General features: G+C 46.8%; 1 long non-coding RNA gene across 1 annotated transcript in view; it reads left to right on the top strand.

Moving 5' to 3' along the window:
* LOC116542301 overlaps window positions 1-10,783 on the top strand; it is a 13,997-nt gene extending 3,214 nt beyond the window's left edge. The window contains exon 2 of the long non-coding RNA XR_004265152.1: window positions 10,384-10,783. This is a non-coding gene — a long non-coding RNA (uncharacterized LOC116542301). The remainder of the gene's footprint in view (window positions 1-10,383) is intronic.
* The last annotated feature ends 2,660 nt before the right edge of the window (window positions 10,784-13,443 follow it).

Genomic DNA, 13,443 nt, shown 5'->3' with positions numbered 1-13,443 from the left:
GACCCCCGCCCTTGTCTCCACCCAGGAGGTGAATCACAGAATCCCCTTAGCCCTTGAAATGTCCAAAACCTTATCATCCCCATCCCCGCCCCTCACCCCCACTCCCAAGGTGGTTTTTCAGGTATAAAAAATCGTGGCACCCTCCTTTTGTAGCCACAGGTTGGAGAGACGTGAGTCCTCTGTGGTCGCCGGCATAATAAGTGACCCTGCAATCTGGCATACTTTTGTCTTGGTGATAACTTTCTACGCTCTGGTCAAATACAACACAGGGTTTCACCATGTTGGTCAGGCTGGTCTCAAACTTCTCTGATCTTGTGATCTGCCCACCTCAGCCTCCCAAAGTGCTAGGATTACAGGCATGAGCCACTGTGCCCAGCCATTTCCTTTCTTTTAGAAGGACAGAGGCAGGCTGCACACAGTGGCTCACGCCTGTAATCCTAGCAATTTGGGAGGCCGAGGTGGACAGATCACTTGAGCCCAGGAGTTTGAGACCAGACTGGGCAACATAGCAAAACCCCATCTAGGAAAAAAAAAATTAGCCAGGCATGGTGGCACTCCTGTGGTGGTCCCAGCTACATGGGAGGCTGAAGTGGGAGGATCGCCTGAGCCTGGGAGGTCGAGTCTTACAGTGAGCCATGATCACCTAGGTGACAGTAAGACCCTAACTCAAAAAAAAAAAAAAAAAAAGGCAGAGGCAGTCCAGGCTTGAGCCAGGCTGTCTCATTTAAATGCCACCTTGGTCATTTCCTAGCTGTGTGACCTTAAGCAAACTACTTAATCTCTCTGTGCCTCCATTTCTTCATCTGTAGAATCTGCATTGGTATTAAATGACAGTCATGTATGCTTAGAATCGTGTCTGGCATATTACTAGCAATACACATAAGTGGTGGTTTCTGTATTCTCTCCTGTTCCTCCGTGATTTCCTTTCCTCTTCAGAATGCTAGTACTTCATGGTAATGAGCCAGTTTTGTTCCTGCCTAGGTTTTTTTAAAAAAATCATTATTACTGTGATTCATTTACCTCATTATGCTTTTAGGCTGTTAGAATGGGGAAAATGTCACTCAGAAGAGTATGAACAAACCAGGCCCAGTGGAATCTCACTTGATAGCCAGGATTAGTCATCAGAAAAGTCAAAAGTCCAGCCATTAGCAAAGTGGAGACAAAGAATCTGATTTTAACTACTGAGCACTTCAATCCCCGTGACTTCTTACGGACGCTCTCTCTCTAGACTTTCCTTTGAAATTTCAAAGGTTATGAATAATTTAATTGATTTTCAAAATAATTGACTTGTTTTTGACAAGCGTGTGCATATTTGTTTGGTTTGTGGTTGAGATGGATCAGAAGGGAAAAGAATTACTGGGTTTAAGGAACCCCCTGTCTCTCCTGTATTCCAAATTTCAAAAACATTTTTATTCTTAAAACAGCCACTACTGGCCGGGCGCAGTGGCTCAAGCCTGTAATCCCAGCACTTTGGGAGGCCAAGGCGGGTGGATCACGAGGTCAAGAGATCGAGACCATCCTGGTCAACATGGTGAAAGCCCGTCTCTACTGAAAATACAAAACATTAGCTGGGCATGGTGGCACGTGCCTGTAATCCCAGCTACTCAGGAGGCTGAGGCAGGAGAATTGCCTGAACCCAGGAGGCAGAGGTTTCGGTGAGCCGAGATCGCGCCATTGCACTCCAGCCTGGGTAACATGAGTGAAACTCTGTCTCAAAAAAAAAAAAAAAAAAACCAGCCACTACTTCCCTTGTTTTGAAGGAATTGAAGAGTATGTCTTAGCTTACAAATCACTTAGCAGCTGGGCACAGTGGTTCATGCCTGTAATCCCAGCACTTTGGGAGGCTGAGGCAGGTGAATCACCTGAAGTCAGGAGTTTGAGACCAGCCTGACCAACATGGAGAAATCCCTGTCTCTACTAAAAATACAAAAACTTTGCCAGGCATGGTGGTACATGCCTGTAATCCCAGCTACTTGGGAGGCTGAGGCAGTAGAATTACTTGAGCCCGGGAGGCGGAGGTTCTGAGCTGAAATTGCACCATTGCACTCCAGCCTGGGCAACAAGAGTGAAACTCCATCTCAGAAGAAAAAGATCACTCAGCTCAGAACGGCACACTGGCCTCTTCACTCACAATTGTTCCCCATTCAGAACCTAGCAATTTCAGAAAGTGTTGCGTTTACTACTGGCTCTACAGAGCTCTCCATCCACACTGCATTCGTAGCTGAACTGCCTGCTTTATCTACAGGGCCCGCTCGTCTTGAGATTGGACCATCTTTTCCTTTCACTTTCGTGGTCTCTTTCATACAAGTAGGAAAAAGAATGGAAAGTATTTTCTCTTTTTTTTTTTTTTTTTTTTTTTTTGAGACAGAGTGTCTGTCACCCAGGCTGGAGTGCAGTGACATGATCTCAGCTCACTGCAACCCTGCAGCCTCTGCCTTCCAGGCTTAAGCTATTCTGCTTCAGCCTCCCAAGTACCTGGGATTATGGGCACACACACCACTATGCCTGGCTAATTTTTGTATTTTTAGTAGAGAGAAGAGTTTCACCATGTTGGCCAGGCTGGTCTCGAACTCCTGACCTCAGGTGATCCACCTGCCTCGGCTTCCCAAAGCGCTGGGATTATAGGTATGAGCCACCTTGTCCAGCCGGGAAAATATTTTCTTCCCAAGCCCATACCTTTAACACATTTGTAAAATCAGGAATCCCTAATGGTGTACCTTGGCATGGCTAGACATCTTAATTTATATGATACTAGGTTTCCTAAAAGAGGGAGACCTCCCTGTGGCCCTCACTGAAGGGCTTTAGGGGCAATTCCTGAAGCAAGTATACATAAAAAAAGATCCCTACCATTTCATTAAAAAAATAAAAAAAGATGGTCATACCAATGGCATGTTTAAAAACAAAGACTTGCCAGGCACGGTGGCTCATGCCTGTAATCCCAGCACTTTGGGAGCCCGAGGCAAGTGGATCACCTGAGTTCAGGAGTTCTAGACCAGCCTGACCAACATGGAGAAACCCCATCTCTACTATAAATACAAAATTAGCCGGGCGAGGTGGCATGTGCCTGTAATCCCAGCTATTCCAGAGGCTGAGGCAGGAAAATCACTTGAACCCGGGAGGCAGAGGTTGCAGTGAGCCGAGATCACGCCATTGCACTCCAGTCTGGGAAAGAAGAGTGAAACTTCATCTCAAAAAAAAAAAGACTTAATTGTTGCACTGTGGTACTGTGACATCTGGAGGCCTGTATTTAGTATAATAGGTGAATTACTCATTTTGAAAAAAACATTTTTATCGCTCTGACCTTGTTAAATTCTGACATCTCTTGTTGACCTGGTTGGCTGTGATTGGGTCAGTTTTCAAGATATAACAGTGAAAGGCTTCATGGTGACCCCTGGTCCCACCGTCACCAGAAGCCTCAGGGCCAGGGGCCGCCATCGCCTCCCCTGGACTGAGCCCTTTCCATGGCACAGACGGCCAGTTAAGGGTGGGGAAAGGAAAGGGTGAGAAAACTAAAGGAGAAGGAAGACGAGGGTACAGAAGAAAGAGGACAAAAAGATGCGAGCATTAGGGCAAAAGAAGTGAAGGTCTTCAACCAAAGCCAGTATATAAAAATCTCAGTGTGGGCTGCATTGTCTGCGGTGCTGTTAGAGAAAGAATGAGTGTGGGATTGTACGATAATGGATATGCAGAACTCTATACCTACAATGAGAGAATACACATTCTTTCAAGTACAGATGGGGCTGGGTGCAGTGGCTCCCGCCTGTAATCTCAACGCTTTGGGAGGCCGAGGTTTGGGATCACCTGAGGTTAGGAGTTTGAGACCCATCTGGCCAATGTGGTGAAACTCTGTCTCTACTAAAAATAAAAAAAAATTAGCTGGGCATGGTGGCATGCACCTATAATCCCAGCTACTTGGAAGGCTGAGAATTGACTGAACCCGGGAGGCGGAGGTTACAGTGAGTGGAGATCACGCCACTGCTCTCCAGCCTGGGTGACAGAGCAAGCCTCTGCCTCAAAAAAAAAAAAAAAAAAGTACAGATGGAACAGCCACCTGTATGTAAATTAACCATATAAAAGGCCACACACTAACTCTGAACAAATCTCAATGAATCAGTGTTCCACAGACCTTATTCATTCTCTCTCTCTCTCTCTCTCTCTCTTTTTTCTTTTTTCTGAAGCAGGTTCTTGCCCTTTTGCCCAGGCTGGAATGGAGTAGCTCAATCTTGGCTCACTACAGCCTCTAACTCCTGGCCTCAGCCATCTTCCCACTTCAGCCTCCCGAGTAGCTGGGACTGCAGGTGTGCATCACCATGCCTGGCTAATTTTTTTTTTTTTTTTTTTTTTTTTGTAGATACAAAGTCTCACCATGTTGCCCAGGCTTGTCTTGAACTCCTGGTCTCAAGGGATCCTCCTACCTCAGCCTCCCAAAATGCTGGGATTATAGGCTTAAACTAGGCTTAAACCACCATGTCTGGCCAAACTTCATTCTCTGTCCACCATTCAAATAAGTTAGAAATAAATAACATAAAGATAAATATGTTTTTTTCCTTGAGACAGTGTCTTGCTCTGTTGCCCAGGATGTAGTACAATGGCACAATCATGGCTCAGCCTTAAAGCACAAAAGATATATGTGTTTAAAACATATATTTGAAACTTTAGAAACAATATCTCAGGCTGGGTGCGGTGGCTTACGCCTGTAATCCCTGCACTTTGGGAGGTCGAGGTGGGTGGATCAGCTGAGGTCAGGAGTTCGAGACCAGCCTGGCCAACATGATGAGACCCCATATACTAAAAATACGAAAAATTAGGTGTGGTGTTGTGCACCTGAAATCCCAGCTACTCAGGAGGCTGAGGCAGGAGAATCGCTTGAAGCCAGGAGACAGAGGTTGCAGTGAGCCCAGATCGCACCATTGCACTCCAGCCTGGGCAACAGAGTGAGACTCTGTCTCAAAAAAAAAAAAGTTATTTAAGTTTTGAAAAATCTTTACCCTGTGCCTATGCTTACCCAGGCTGTTGCTTTTTAACATGTGATGGGTGTCCTGGATACCGCTTGTGTGTTGCTAGCTACTGCTGTGGGATGAACCACCAGGCCAGACCACACTGATTTAGGTTTCCTAAAAGAGGGAGATGTACCTGTGGCCCTCACTTAAGAGTTTTAGGGGCAGTTCATGAAGCAAGTATGCGCAAAAAACTTCCTACCATTGCATACAAAAAAAAAAAAAAGATGGTTACTGTCATATCAATGTCATGTTGCCAGGAGCCCCAAGTGCCCCCACCCACCAGGGTGCCCCCTCCCAACGCTGCCCATTGCATCTTTCCCACCTCCCTCCCACCAGGAGCCTCTTCTGAACCCTTCTTATTGGAACCCCTTCCTTTTATTTATTTATTTATTTTTCAATTAATTTATTTTTTTGAGATGGAGTCTCACCCTGTTGCCCAGGCTGGAGTGCAGTGGCGCGATCTTGGCTCACTGCAACCTCCGCCTCCTGGGCTCAGGCAATTCTCCTGCCTCAGCCTCCCGAGTAGCTGGGATTACAGGCACATGCCTGGCTAATTTTTTGTATCTTTAATTTTATGTTGGCCAGGCTGGTCTTGAACTCCTGACCTCATGATCCACCCGCCTCGACCTCCCAAAGTGCTGGGATTACAGGTGTGAGCCACCGCGACCAGCCTTGAAACCCCTTTCAACAGCAAACTTAATTCTACTCCCTGCATGCTCTCTCCTGGTCCTCATTCTTCCCTTAGAACACCGCCGCCTGGTATCTCCCTTGGAAGGGTGTTTCTCTGTCTTTTTTTTTTTTTTTTTTTTTGGTGGAAATTTGTTCATTAGGAAGGGTGTTTCTCACTCACACCTTTCAGACCTAGAGGTCTGGGTGTGCGGTTTGGCTCCCCTTCCTCCAACACCTCCCACAACCAGCTGACTGGCCCTCTGTTCCCCCTCCCATGCCCTACCCTCTTCTCCAGCCCCACAGCCTCTATCCTATTTCAGACCTTATCACACTTGATCCTGATATTGTAAGAGCCTCCTCTGGCCCCTCCGCCTTCTGTCTAGGCCCTCCTTTCCTTCTCCACATTTCTCCACACAGCAGGCTGTTCCAAGAGAGACTTTTTTTTTTTTTTTTTTTTTTTGAGACAGAGTTTCACTCTTGTTGCCCAGGTTGGAGTGCAGTATAACATCTCAGCTCACTGCAACCTCTGCCCTCCAGGTTCAATCACTTCTTCTGCCTCAGCGCCCCAAGTAGCTGGATTAAAGGGGCATGCCACCACGACCAGCTAATTTTTGTATTTTTAGTAGAGACAGGCTTCCACTATGTTGGCCAGGCTGGTCTTGAACTCCTGACCTCAGGTGATCCACTGTCCTCAGCTTCCCAAAGTGCAGGGATTACAAGCATGAGCCACTGTGCCTGGTTCCAGAGTGATCTTTCTAGAAGCACAAATAGCACTCACTGGCCCGGTTCACGGTGGCTTACATTTCTGGGAGGTCTTTTTTTTTTTTTTTTTTTGAGATGGAGTCTCACTGTGTCGCCCAGGCTGGAGTGCAGTGGTATGATCTCGGCTCACTGTAGCCTCCACCTTCCATGTCCAAGTGATTCTCCTGCCTCAGCCTCCCAAGTAGCTGGGACTACAGGTGTGCACAACCACGACTGGCTAATTTTTGTATTTTTAGTAGGATGGGGTTTCAGCCTGCTGGTCAGGCTGGTCTTGAACTCTCAACCTCAGGTGATTTGCCCGCCTCAGCCTTCCCAAGTGCTGGGATTGCAGGCATGAGCCACTGCGCCCAGCCCTGGGAGGTCTTCTTTATCTCTCCTGGGCAGTTAGGTGGTCTCTCCCTCCTGCTCCTCTAGCACCAGGGCAAACCTTGGTCATCCTACCTGTCACATCTGTGGCATATCTACCAACTTAGAGGGGAAGGAGCATGTAGGTGTGGCCATGCAAAGTGAGACCTGTGGACCGACAGTTTCAGCAGCACATGAAGGCTTGTTAGGAAGGCAAAATCTAGCCAGACACAGTGGCTCACTCCTGTCATCCCGGCGCTTTGGGAGGCCGAGTCCGGTAGAGTTTGAGACTGGCTTGGGCAAAATAGTGAAACCCCGTCTCTATGGAAAAAAAAAAAAAAAGCAAAAATTAGCTGGGCATGGTGTGCATGCCTATAGTCCCAGCTACTCAAGAGGCTGAGGTGGGAGGATCTATTGAGCCACAAGAGGTCGAGGCTGCAATGAGCGGTGACGTGCCACTGCACTCCAGCCAGGGCAACAGAGAGACCCAGTCTCAAAATAATAATTTCAGTTTGCATCTAAGAAGGTCCCAAGTGATTTGTTTGCATTTTAAAATTTGGGAAGCACTGATGACTGAACAGAAGTGTCCACAAGGTGAGGGGACAAGAGGTTTCAAAGTGCACATAGGTCTTTTCGTTGCCTTAGTTTGTGGGAGGTTGAGGTGAGGGTGGCTGTGGACAGCAAACTGAAATCACCTACTGTAGGCCGCACGTGCTGGCTGATGCCTGTAACCCCAGCACTTTGGGAGGCCGAGGTGGGCAGATCACTTGAGGTCAGGAGTTTGAGACCAGCCTGGCCAACGTGGCAAAGCCCCATCTCAACTGAAAATACAAAATTAGCTGGGCACGGTGTGGTGCGTGCCTGTAATCCCAGCTATTTGGGAGGCTGAGGCAAGAGAATCGCTTGAACTCTGGAGGTAGAGGTTGTGGTGAGCCAAGATCGTGCCATTGCACTCCAGCCTAGGCAACAAGAGCGAAACTCCGTCTCAAATACAAAAGTTGGCCGGGTGTGGTGGTGCATGCTTGTAATCCCAGCTACTTGGGAGACTGAGGTAGGAGAATTGCTTGCACTCAAGGGGCAGAGGGTACAGTGACCCGAGACTGTACCACTGCATTCCAACCTGGGTGATAGAGCAAGACTGTCTCAAAAATAAAAATAATAAATGATAAATGATCTCCTGACATCCTAGAATGAATAAAATCGATGCAAGCTTTGAGGCTTGGGTCCGGAAGAGAATCTATTATTCTGAAAACAGCTGACAATTTCAGGTTGATGCTGTGCTGAGGTGAATAAGGCAGACAGATGCTAGGATATGTCAGCAAAAGGACCTGTCACTGTGTCAGTTAAGAGAAATGTTGAACATTCACCCCTTTGTCAGAGCCAGAATGAAGCCAGAGCACAACAGCAGGAGGGTGAGAGGAGAGGAGACAGCTCTGTCCTGACAACAGGAAATTGCCCCGGGAAGATTGATTTGCACTTAGTGCAAAGTCACTGTGGCCAGAAAGGGCTGTGTGTGGAGACTCTTCTGCATGTTCGACTCACCTGCGTTGTCCTGCCCGATAGGCACTTAGCATTCTCATTACTCATAGAGTCGTCACAGGCAGTGGCACTTAAATAATGGACCCTTAAGTGTAATCTTCTGACAGGCCCCGTTATTTTTTATTAATACAATCTAGACATCTAGGGGAGAACTAAGCTTTCCTGCAGAGCAGTCATTGTGAAGGCAGCATGGTGGAGTGGGGGAAGGACGAGGGGCTGTAATGATAGCCTTCCGGCCCCCAGGAGAATGCTGCTGAGGAGAGCGTCACTGTTGGTGAGCGCCTACCTCACCAACGTGAGGTACCAGGGTGGAAAATACCCCACGTGTCCACTCTCTAGCCATATCACCCTGGTATTCTCATTCCTACAGCTGACAAAACTGAAGCAGAGAGAGGTGACATGACTTGAGGCATCCCACTGCTAACAAATGGCAGAGATGCTGATAGGGGTTGAATTCTGTCCCCCAGAAAAGATATGCTGAAGATGGCCTGGCATGGTGGCTCACGCCTGTAATCTTAGCACTTTGGGAGGCCGAGGGGGCAGATCACGAGGTCAGGGGTTCGAGACCAGCCTGACCAATATGGTGAAACCCCGTCTCTACTAAAAATAGAAAAATTAGCTGGGCATGGTAGTGGCAGGCATCTGTAATCCCAGCTACTCGGGAGGCTGAGGCAGGAGAATTGCTTGAACCCAGGAGGCAGAGGTTGCAGTGAGCTGAGATCATGATCGTGCCACTGTACTCCTGGGTGACAGAGGACACTCGTCTCAAAAAAAAAAAAAAAAAAAAAAAGGTATGCTGAAGTCTCAGAATATAACCTTATTTGGAGACATGATCATTACAGATGCAGTTAGTGAGGATGAGATCATACTGGAGTAAGTGGAGCCTTTAATCAGAGATGACTGGTGTCCTTATGAGAAGTAGTTGAGGGGGGCCTTGCCGGGCACAGTGGCTCACACCTGCACGCCTGTAATCTCAGCACTTTGGGAGATTGGGGCAGGCGAATCACCTAAGGTTGGGAGTCTCTACTAAAAATACAAAATCAGCCAGGGGTGGTGGTGCATGCCTGTAATCCCAGCTACTCGGGAGGCTGAGGCAGGAGAACCCCTTGAACCCGGGAGTTAGAGGTTGCAGTGAGCCAAAATGGGACCATTGCACTCCAGCCTGGGTAACAAGAGCAGAACTCTGTCTCCAAAAACAAAGAGGTGGGAGGTCAGGCCCCGTGGCTCACATCTGTACTCCCAGCACTTTCGGAGGCCAAGGTGGGAAGATTGCTTAAGCCCAGGAGCTTGAGACCAGCCTGGACAAATAGTGAGATCCTGTCTCTACAAAAAAATTTTAAAATAAGTTGAAGGTGGTGGCACACTCCTGTAGTCCCTGCTGCTTGGGAGGCTGAGGTGGGAGGGTCGCTTAAACTTAGGAAGTGGAGGCTGCGGTGAGCCTTGGTCAAGTCACTGCACTCCAGCCTGCCAGCCTGCGTGACAAAGTGAGACCCTGTCTCAAAAAAAAGAAGAGGAGCCAGTCCCAGTGACTCACGTCTACAATCCCAGCACTTTGGGAGGCTGAGGCGGGTGGATCACGAGGTCAAGAGATTGAGGCCATCCTGTCCAACATGGTGAAACTCTGTCTCTACTAAAAATTCAAAAATTAGCTGGGCGTGGTGGTGCATGCCTGTAATCCCAGCTACTTGGGAGGCTGAGGCAGGAGAATTGCTTGAACCTGGGAGGCGGAAGTTGCAGTGAGCCAAATCGTGCCGCTGCACTCCAGCCTGGTGACAGAGCAAGACTCTGTCTCAAAAAAAAGAGAGAGAGAGAAGACATGTAGGGGCATATAGCTATGCATCAATAGAAGCAGAGATGGCAGTGATGCAATTGATACTTGCTAGGGAGGCCAGGATTCCTGGCAAACACCAGAAGCTGGAGGATTGCAGGAAGGATTCTTCCCTACAGGTTTTGCAGGGGAGCATGACACTGCCAGCACCTTCATTTTGGCCTTCCAGCCTCCAAAACTGTGAGGCAACACATTTCTGTCATTTTAAGTCACCCAATTTGTGATACTTTGTTATTGCAGCCCTGGAAAATGAATCCAGATGGGATTGAGACTTTGGCCTGCTGAGCCCGAGCAAGTGTGGTTTTCCCGTTGATGTCGCCCTGCAGACATGACCTGGACAGAGCTACTTGGGAGGCTGGGATCACACCATCCATGCTCACATGCTTTCTGGAGCCCTCCTGAGCACATGGTAAGATAGTCATCCACAGTCATGTGGAGAAGTGGGATGCTGCTTGGAAAGCTTCTAAAATGGAGCAGACTCCTACCCAGGAGGAAACCAGACTCCTGCCTGGAGGGACTTTTTACACCCCATGACTTTATAAAGAAAGAAAATAGATGAGGTGTTGTCGTCAGCCCCATAGAAGCAGAACCTGAGTCAGGGATTCTTACGCAAGGGATTTATTGAGAAAGGGCTCCCAGCAAAAAAAAAAAAAAAAAGGAAAAAGGAAACAAGAAAAAAAAAAGTGGGAGGCCATGCATGGTGGCTCACACCTGTAATCCCAGCAGGTTGGGAGGCCGAGGCGGGTGGATCGCCTGAGGTCAGGAGTTCAAGACCAGCCTGGCCAACATGGTGAAACCCCATCTCCACTAAAAATACAAAAATTAGTGGGCATGATGTAATCCCAGCTACGAAGGAGGCTGAGTGGGGAGAATCACTTCAACCCAGGAGGTGGAGGTGGCAGTCATCCTGCCACTGCACTCCAGCCTGGGCAGTAAGGGGAGCCTCCATCTCAAAAAAATGAAATAAATTAATAATAGGGGGAAAAATGGAATGAAAGGATCGTGCAGGAGGCTCCGATACTCAAATAGGGTGTGGGCTGCCTCTCCCAGATCCCAGACGCCTCAACAGGCAGGGATGATGGCCAAAGATAAACAGGGAAGAGATTTTTAAAATTGTGATCAAATATATAAATATTTTATATATATATAATGTTATATTAACATTTGCCATTTCAATCATTTAAAAATAGTTGAGTGACATTAAAGTACATTCATATTGCGCCATTGTCACCACCATCCATCTCTAGAACTGTTTTCACCTTCCCAAACTGAAACTCCACACCCGTTAAACAGTTACTTCCCACCGCCTCACACCCCAGCCTGCAGTAACCACACTCTGTTTCTGTCTCAGTGAACTTGACAACTCTAAGTCCTTCACATAAGTGGAATCATACACTATCTGTCCTTTTCTGACTGGTTTATTTCACTTAGATAATGTCCTCGAGGTTCGTCTACATTGCGTGTGTTGGAATTTCTTCCTCTTTGAAGGCTGAATAATATTCCACTGTATACACGGTGCTGTGTTTATCCACATCTGTTGATGGACGCTTGGGTTCCCTCCATCTTTGAGTTGTTGTGAATGATGCTGCTGTGTACGTGAGTGTACAAATATCTGTTCAAGTCTCTGCTTTCAGAAGTGGAATTGCTGGATCATAGGGTAATTCTATTTTTATTTAATTAAATTCATGATTTTTTTGAGATAGAGTCTTACTCTTGTCACCCAGGCTGGAGTGCAGTGGCACAATCTCAGCTCACTTCAACCTCCTCCTCCTGGGTTCGAGTGATTATCCTGTCTCAGCGTCCTGAGTAGCTGAGATTACAGGCACCTGCCACCATGTCTGGCTAATTTTTTTGTATTTTTAGTAGAGACGGGGTTTCATCATGTTGGCCAGGCTGGTCTCAAACTCCTGACCTTGGGTAATCCACCCACCTCGTCCTCCCTAAGTGCTAGGATTACAGGTGTGAGCCACCGCGTCTAGCCTGGTAATTCTACTTTTAATCATTGAGAAGCTGCCACACTGTTTTCCATAGCGGTTGTCCCACTTTACTTTCCCCCTAGCAACGCACAATGGTTCTAATTTCTCCACATTTTGGCCAATACTTGTTCTTTTTTTTTTTTTTTTTTTTTTTAAAGACAGGGTTTCTCCATGTTGGTCAGGCTGGTCTCGAACTCCCAACCTCAGGTGATCTGCCTGCCTTGGCCTCCCAAAGTGCTGGGATTACAGGCATAAGCCACTGTGCTCAGCCCTCTTTCCTTTTATTTTATTCAGAGACAGGGTCTTGCTCTATCACTCAGACCGAAGTGCAGTGGTGTGATCATAGCTCATTGCAGCCTCCACCTCCTGGGTTCAAGTGGTCCTTCCACCTCAGTCTCCTGAATAGCCGGGACTACAGGCATGTACCACCATGCCCAGCTAAGTTTTAAGTCTTTTGTAGAGACGATGTCTTGCTATGTTACCCAACTAGTCTCAAGCTCCAGGCTTCAAGCAATCCTTCTGCCTCAGCCTCCAATGGTGTTGGGATTACAGGCATGAGCCATCATGCCTGGCCTTCTGGTCTTTTTTATTATAAAAATCTTAGTAAGATTTACCATTATAGCAATCTTAGTAAGTATGCAGTTGTATCTCACTGTAGTTTTGATTTCCATTTCCCTAATAATTAGCAGTGTGGAACATCTCTTCATGTGTCTATTGGCCACCTGTATATCTTCTTTGGATAAATGCCTATTTAAGTATTTCATCCATTTTTAATTCCATTGTTTGTTTTGTTATTCTTTAATTGTAAGAGTTCTTTATATATTCTGCATATTAACTGCTTATCGAATTTAAGATTTGCAAATGTTTTTTCCCATTCCAAAGGTTGCCACTCTATTGATAGTATTCCTTGCACAAAGGTTTTAAATTTTGATGTAGATGAATTATCAATTTTTTCTTTGGTTACCTGTGCTTTTGGTGTTATATCTAAGAAATCATTAAGAAATCCAATGTGATGAAGCTTTTTCCTGTATTTTCTTCTAAGAGTTTCATAGTTTTAGCTCTTAAATTTAGGTTTTTGACCCATTTTTGGTTAATGTTAGTGTATGGTATAAGGTAGGGGTCCAACCTCACTCGTTAGCATGTGGAATTCAGTTTTACCAGCGCCATTTTTTTTTTTTTTTTTTTTTTTTTTTTGAGACAGAGTCTCACCCTGTCACCCACGCTGAAGTGCAGTAGTGCCACCATGCCCAGGTAATTTTGTATTTTTAGTATAGTAGAGACGGGGTTTCTTCACGTTGATCAGCCTGGTCTTGGGCTCCCAACC

This window comes from Sapajus apella, unplaced genomic scaffold, assembly GCF_009761245.1.
Source record: "Sapajus apella isolate SASKATOON/1434 unplaced genomic scaffold, GSC_monkey_1.0 scaffold166, whole genome shotgun sequence".
NCBI classification, from domain to species: Eukaryota; Metazoa; Chordata; class Mammalia; order Primates; family Cebidae; genus Sapajus; species Sapajus apella.
Note: the sequence above shows the minus strand (reverse complement) of the source record. Positions and strands in the feature narration are given on the sequence as shown.